This window comes from Salmo salar, chromosome ssa01 (genome assembly GCF_905237065.1).
Source record: "Salmo salar chromosome ssa01, Ssal_v3.1, whole genome shotgun sequence".
NCBI lineage: Eukaryota > Metazoa > Chordata > Actinopteri > Salmoniformes > Salmonidae > Salmo > Salmo salar.
The window spans coordinates 129,555,431-129,562,764 of record NC_059442.1 but is presented as its reverse complement, the minus strand read 5'-3'; positions in this window follow the sequence as shown (position 1 = coordinate 129,562,764).

Below are 7,334 nucleotides of genomic sequence, written 5' to 3'. Positions count from 1 at the left end.
GCCACCTGTAGTCCGCACAGAACCTCAGCTTGTCCCCCTTCTTAGGAACCATGATGACTGGTGCCGCCCAGGGGCTGTCTGAGGGGCTCGTTGAAGTCTGCCCGCTGCCCGCTCCAACACAGCCTTGTCTGCTGCCTGCCTTTTAGCTAAATGTATTATTATCGTCTCTTAAACAACCACTACACAGGCTCATTCCATACTTTGAAATAGGTAGCATTTGTGTTAAAAAAAAGGTGACCCATTTTTCCCGTGTCCAAGGGCATTGAAATATTTGATATTGATTTATACACTTTGTTCTGTTGGAATTTAGAATTCCCAAATCAAAGCTTTTGATTAATGAAGGCACGAGTTTGGACACCGTCAGTAAACCAAAAGAGCAGGAGCCTTGCCCTTCATGTCCTTGAAATGATTACGTGATCCTGTCGTCAAATCATTGATTCTTTCACACACCCTTGACTGCAGTTCACAATGTCCACAGCCTTTAAATGTCTTCTATTTTTCTGTCTTATTGGATCATGTTGTCAGGCATGGTTTGTCTGATAGAAATAACATCTATGTAAAATATTCTGTAACAAGTGTTGTTTTTGTGCTCAATGGCGGATCTATTCATAATTATTTAAGAGATAAAATTCATTAAAACATTAGCATACAATTTAAGTGTTCTCACACTCTCCCTTAAAACAGTTTGCAGTATAACCCACAATGTACAGTACCAGTCAAAAGTTTGCACACCTACGTATTCAATGGTTTCTTTATTTTTACTATTTTCTACATTATAGAATAGTGAAGACCATCAAAACTATGAAATAACGTAAACAAATCATTACAGAGGCTTACTAGTCCCATAGATTTCAGACAGAATGTCATAAAAGTAGAATACAGGTTGTTTGGGTTTTGGGGGGATTGGTTTTGTTAGGAAGGACAATGAGAACAACGCAACAATAACTCAACCACAAAGACAATGTGAAGATAAACTCTACAGATACAGGCCACCATTTACAAGCAAATTTGAAACAAAAACAAGAGAACAGGAGTCAGGTAACAAACATGTGAGGTTACAACAACAAAAGGCCAGTCAGTAAAGCTGATTGGATCTAAAATATGGGCAGATAGACAAAAATAAAGGGCTGAGATATATGTATGTCACCTGTGTCGATCTCATGCTGCACCAGATGAGTCTAACCCACCTCTTCCTCACTCAGTGCAAGTGGTCTCAACCGTCTCAACTGCCACAACCGTTCCTGCTGTTCGGGGTCAAGACCAACACAGTTCCTCCCCCATATCTCCCTCACTGCAGACAGTGTCCTCTCCTCTCCCATCTGGGGTAGCTGGGCTGGGGGTGCGCGGCCCGGGCTCATGGAGGTATGTGTCTTGGAGGTAGCTGGGGGAATGTAAGACACAGATGTGGGGGGGGGGGCAGCCATGAGTCTCTGCTGTTTTAACAGTTGGAATAAAGGGGTTGTTGGGTTGTGTGAATGTGACATGGGGGGGGGGGGGCATGGTGACTGCTGGGCCCCACTGGAAGCTCAGTGAACCCCCATTTAGGTCTAACTGGCAGCCTGTGCTCCTAAGAAAGTCCAACCCCAGGATACAAGGGTCCTGCACAGCCGCCACCCACACAGGATGATGCACAGTCCTGCATCCTACTGTCAGAGTCATTATTCCCTTTCATGGGTGCCAGCTCACCTGTGACTGTGGAGCTGCACAGATGTGGACTCAAACTGAGTCCAACCTGGCACAATAGCCGGCCTCACCAGGGTTACTGTGGACCCAGTGTCCACCAGTGACAGGCACATGACAAAAGTCCAACACAGGTCCGGCCCGCCACAACAACAGGCTCCATCCGCTTGCTCTCATCTGTTTCTGGGGGGCGTGGAGCCTTGCTCCCCTGTCTGTGTTGGTGGGCTCCTCCTGAAGATGGTGGTGGTTGGGAAAGAGAGCCAGGGTTCCATACTGCCCCGTCTATGCGGACCCCGAGCCGTTTCCCTGAGCTCTGGGGGACATGGGGCAATCCTGGCTCAGATGGCCTGGCTGGCCACACCCCCAGCAGACCCTGGGACCAGGGCGTGTGTTTCGTGTCGCCTGTAGCGACACAGCACGAATGAGTTCAGTCATTTCAGCCACCCATGCAGGCTTTCTGGCTCTGGGCTGCTCTGCCGCTGCTCTGCCCCCCAGCCCGCACAGTGGGTCTGTCTCCCTGCACCCCCACCGAAGCCCCAGCCCACACGAGCTCCCTCTCCAAAGCTATCTGCAATGACTCAGGATGAGCCAGCTGGGTCTGTATGCACAGCTCCGTTGGAGAGAGCGCCTGTATGAACTGGGCCCGTGCTAGCTCGCTCTGCACAGAGGGGGGCATGTGAGCATATGCCCCCCGAGAGAGGCTCTCAATGTCATTAGCAAGCACCTGTAGTGGCTCTCCAGGCTTCCAGCGTCTATTACTCAGTTCGGAGCGCAGCAGCCCGGGCTGTACACACTGTCCAAAGCGCCTCTTCAGTGCTCCCACTAAAGTCCCATAATCACATCTGTCCTCGGGGCTAATCAATATCAAACAGGACAGAGCATCATCCGTGAAGCACAAAGCCAGCTGCAGTGCCCTATCTTCATTCGACCACCCCCCAAAATGAGCTAACAGTTCAAACTGAGCATGAAAAGCTTCCCAATCCGCCTTACCGGTGTACCTCGGGATCTTAACAGATACAGATGCAATTGGGAACTGGGCACTACCATGTTTGTTTACATCCTGAGCCCCAGATTCCTCGATCCGCAGCGTCGACGTCACCCCTTCGGTCCGCCCACCAGAATCCGCGCGAAGCATATTCGACGAAGCACTCATGCCCGCTTCAGTCGCCATTATTCTAGCGGTCTCCCTCAAGTGGCCTCTGTGCTCCGAAGCCCTGGCGATCTCCTCAGCCAGATCCTCCGACGTACATGCATATGCACCTCATTGGCCATAATCATCCCCTACCTCCAACTTCACTTTCGGATTCCCTCTAAGCATTTTCAACCCCTTTTCTCACGTACGTTAGCTAGCCACGGTAGTCAGCTAGCTAACCTTTATCTACATTTCTACTTCTGACACCAATGTAATGACCTGGCTAGATCATAAAGGAACAATTCTCCAGACAGAGGTGAGTTCACGAATGTATGGTTTATTAACACAGGCTACTGCCCCCCCCCCACCAGGACGCCCGGCCTCAGAACATTCCAGGCATTCCCACGATTGGCAGATAGCAGGTTGATTGGCATGTCGGACCCCACAAACACTGGGTACTGGTAAGTACAACACAACCAACTAATAGCATAACACATAATACACAGCTGTCTGTGCGGGTCACTACAATCTCTTAACAGCCATTATGTCTACTATAGACATGTTTGCGCAGTGGCGAACCAATAGGCCTTCAGTGTGTGACAGATTTGTGATTCTAAAAAGGACAGCAACCATAAAACCAGCGCACTCATATAGGAGAGTGCACTTTTTGTAAAACAGAAGGGCCAGTGGTGTAGTGGAGGCTGTAAGCAAGTATAAGCCTTATACCCACTTATTTTTCAGTGGGCATTGATTATACTCACTTCTTTATCCCTATTGATGCTTATTAAAGTGGTTGTTATGCACACCTCTAGAAAGAGGGAACGCAACACCCTGCTACAACTTAACTCTGTGGTGTGAAAAAGGTATGGAAGTGTAGGTGTGAGCAAGGATGACAAAAAGGCAGAGAACACTGTTTACTGGGAATTTATTCCTTCACACGGTAAGTTTGGGGAAAAGGGGCTGGACGGAACCAAAGCAAAGAAAGTAAATATCAAAGCCCCCTCTCCTACCTTACCTGCCTACCCACTACTTACCTAACTAGCACCACCTGGTGCACTAACCAAAATACAGGGGATGATCCGCCCAGGTCTTTCCTAGTGTGCATAGACAATAAATTACTACGGGTATATGTATGCCCGCGGGCCTCTTGCCTAAGCACTCCCTAGGTGCCTTCCCCTTCCCCCCTGGGAACAAATGAATCAGAATATTCCAAATGTCTTTACAACAAACTGAGAAAAACCACTAACTCAGGACATTAAATAAGCTCTCTCTGAGCAACAAACTAACACAGAAAATTACAATCAGCTCTCACAGCAACAACTACACAGTACATACCAAATGTCTTAGCAACAACCAACATGCTATAACTCTCAGCCATTATCTCTGGGTCTCCCAGCAAATATCTCTCTGCAATCATCTCTCTCTCTTTCTGAGCAACAGAACTGGGGCTTATCTAGCTTCAGAAGAAGTTAGTAATTGGAGACAGCTGCGTCCTGACGAGGGGGCGGGGTCAGCTCTCCAATCATCAATGTTGATTGACCAATCAGCTGCTCATAGAGAATTTCAGGAATCCATTTCCTGAAATACATACATGATAATACACAAACCACAACACAGAAACTGGGGAACGTAACAGTGGTGTAGTGGAGGTATACGATTTATCAATTATGTAATGTTAGTGCAATAGAGAAATCATGCACAAAGCAGCCTACACAATCTCAAAGCACGTGAAATATATTCACATGTGCGCGCACACAGTTTCAGTAGAATATCATCTGCAGGCAGCAAGAGTCTGTAGTTCTCAACTGGCTTTGACATGGAGCAGCTCACAGAAAAATGACATCGCTAGCAGGTAGGGAAGGACAGACGTTTCAATTTCTGATATCTACCAGTAAACGCTGACTAAGGCAACAATGGGTATGCAAACCAGGTACTGAAAAAGTTTAGTCCGAAGTGTTGGTTAGTAGGCTGTTTGTGATGCTCAGTTGTCATCCTGCACTGTTTGTATCAGGGGCGTAGACATGGATGGGCCTGGATGGACACAGGCCCACCCACTGGGGAGCCAGACCCTGACAGGTCCACCCAATCAAATTGATGTGGTTAAGCATTGTTACTTAGACCATCACATTTTTCTATTTTTCTATAAAAAAAGGTGATTTTGAGAGTGAAAAATCTGACAAATATATAGAAAAACATTAAAAACCATAGGAAATATAGGATTTTTCATGCAGGCTGCCTTTCCTTCGCTGGGCAGGCAGTTTGGAAACTTTTTGGCAAAACTCGAGTATACCCACTTCTCCAGCCACCACTACACACTTGCGTAGGGCCGATGGAAAGACAGCAGTCACACACAGCTAATGTTAAAGGATAAGCAGTCCATAAACTTGGGCATAATAAGCCAGTAGGTCACAATCATAAGAATACAAAAACACAACCATGAAGAATTTCCCAACGAAATGTCCATCTATTACTTCACCATTGCAAAAAAAACATTTCATGTTTAGCACACAAAGCAACCAGGGGCGTAAAGTTTGTGGAACTGACGGCGCTTCAACTACTTTGCAGATATGAAACAAACAGACAATCATAATATCAGTCAAACATATCTAATTCCAAGTTTATGCTACAAAACCAACTTTATAAGAGGTTTTAAAAATAGGTTATATTATTTGACTCAACATTCCATGGCGTACACTAAGGCATTGTTGGCAGAATAAATGGATGCAGTTCAATGCATGATTAATATAACTCACCAACACATTTCTTGGTATTCCAAAAAATATTGCTATCAGGTTGTAAATCACAGTTGGCCTGGTACATTGTTGGCTGCCTCCATTCGGGATGCACTGTTTCAGTTTCTATGACTCAATATTCTGGACAAAAACGGACGAATGTACTGTAACTAAAGCTGGGAATGTCAATACAATCGAACTAGCAAGGGCAATGATCACAAGTCAGTCATAACGTGGCTAATAGGCTAGCGTATCTATTTATGTAGCAAGCTAAAAACACAGAGCCTAACATTAGCTAGATAGCTATCTAGCTAGTTTCTAGGAGGATTTCATGTCTTGCCATTGGAGGAGTGGGTAAGTGACTGACTTTTTTCACCTCATGTTGTATTTTGGTGGCTATACACAGCTACAGATGCAGGTGTCACTTGGTTAGCTAGCAAGAACTTAAACTACTGTTATCCAGTTAGCATACCTCTTGCGTTCACAAATTCACTCTGGCTATCTACTCCGATTTCAGAGCACACTCTGTGTGCCAGAGCGCAGAACAACTGATGAATTTATGAATGCGCAACACCCGCTGAATATGACAGGTGTTAGTAAACATAGGCAAAAAACATTTTATAGTTAGTCAAGAAAACTCTAGATAACATGTAAACAGCCTAACCAGCTCTGCTACAGCGAGTAAAATGGTCAGTGGTGTGTTCTCATTTGTATCTGGAAATAGCTAGCTAGCAACTGAGCCAACTTTAGCCAGTTAGCTTGGGTGCTTGGTTGGGACAAGCATGCATTGGCAGGCAAGCTGCAGAGGAGGCTACAAATCCCAGTCGTTTATCAGTGCAATTTTGACGACCAACTAGCTGAAAAAGTTTGGGAGTTTATCTAATGTTCCTTCGTTAGATTTTAGCTCATCTTGCTCTGGCTAGCATTAGTTGTTGATCTTGTTGATGTGCATAACTGAGGGAGAGGGAGCCTACCTTTTCATGGTTGTTTGATCAAAAGAACTGTAAAGTTCTCAAAATGTAAGAGGACTTCCATGGTGTTTGCAGAAATCCATTCATATTTGCAGAAATCCATTCAGTTGTATTTTGTGGCTTTGGCGAATGCGTTCTAATAATTTAAAGTCGCTCTGTTGCAACTGCCTGTAAACATACAGTGCAGTTCAAGGAGAATGATGGCAGGATCATGTGGCAAATACTTGTAGCTCTGATTGGCTATTGCGCACCAGTCTGTTACAGACTCCGTTCCTGGACAAGACAGATGTTTTTATTCGGTTTTATTTATTGCAGTGTCTAATTGTCCAAAATGCACGGCCGCTTTCCCGCTCTATATTGCTAAAGAATTTTCACAAATTTGTATTTTGATTTATTTAACCTTTATTTAACTAGGCAAGTCAGTTAAGAACAAATTCTTATTTACAATGACGGCCTAGGAACAAATGCCTTAGTATGTGTAATTCCCAAACATTCTAAGAATTTATGAAAATGTGAAAATGACCATATCTATCTAAGTGGTCGCTTGTCAGATAGTTTTTTTTTAATGTCATATTCTTCCTGGGGGTGTATATGAACAGATTTTAATAAAATTGCATGTTTCTAAAATGCTGTCAGTTCCACTTTAAATGCAACAATGTTTCACACACAAGTTATTTTCAAAAAGATGGCTAACAACAGCAAGCGCGCTGCAATAAAAAAACAGTTCTACTCACCAGATGATGATCATTTGAAACTTGACTTCTTTTTAAAAGTTATTCTTGAAAAGGGAGAAGCTAACAAATTAGCAACAACATCCTC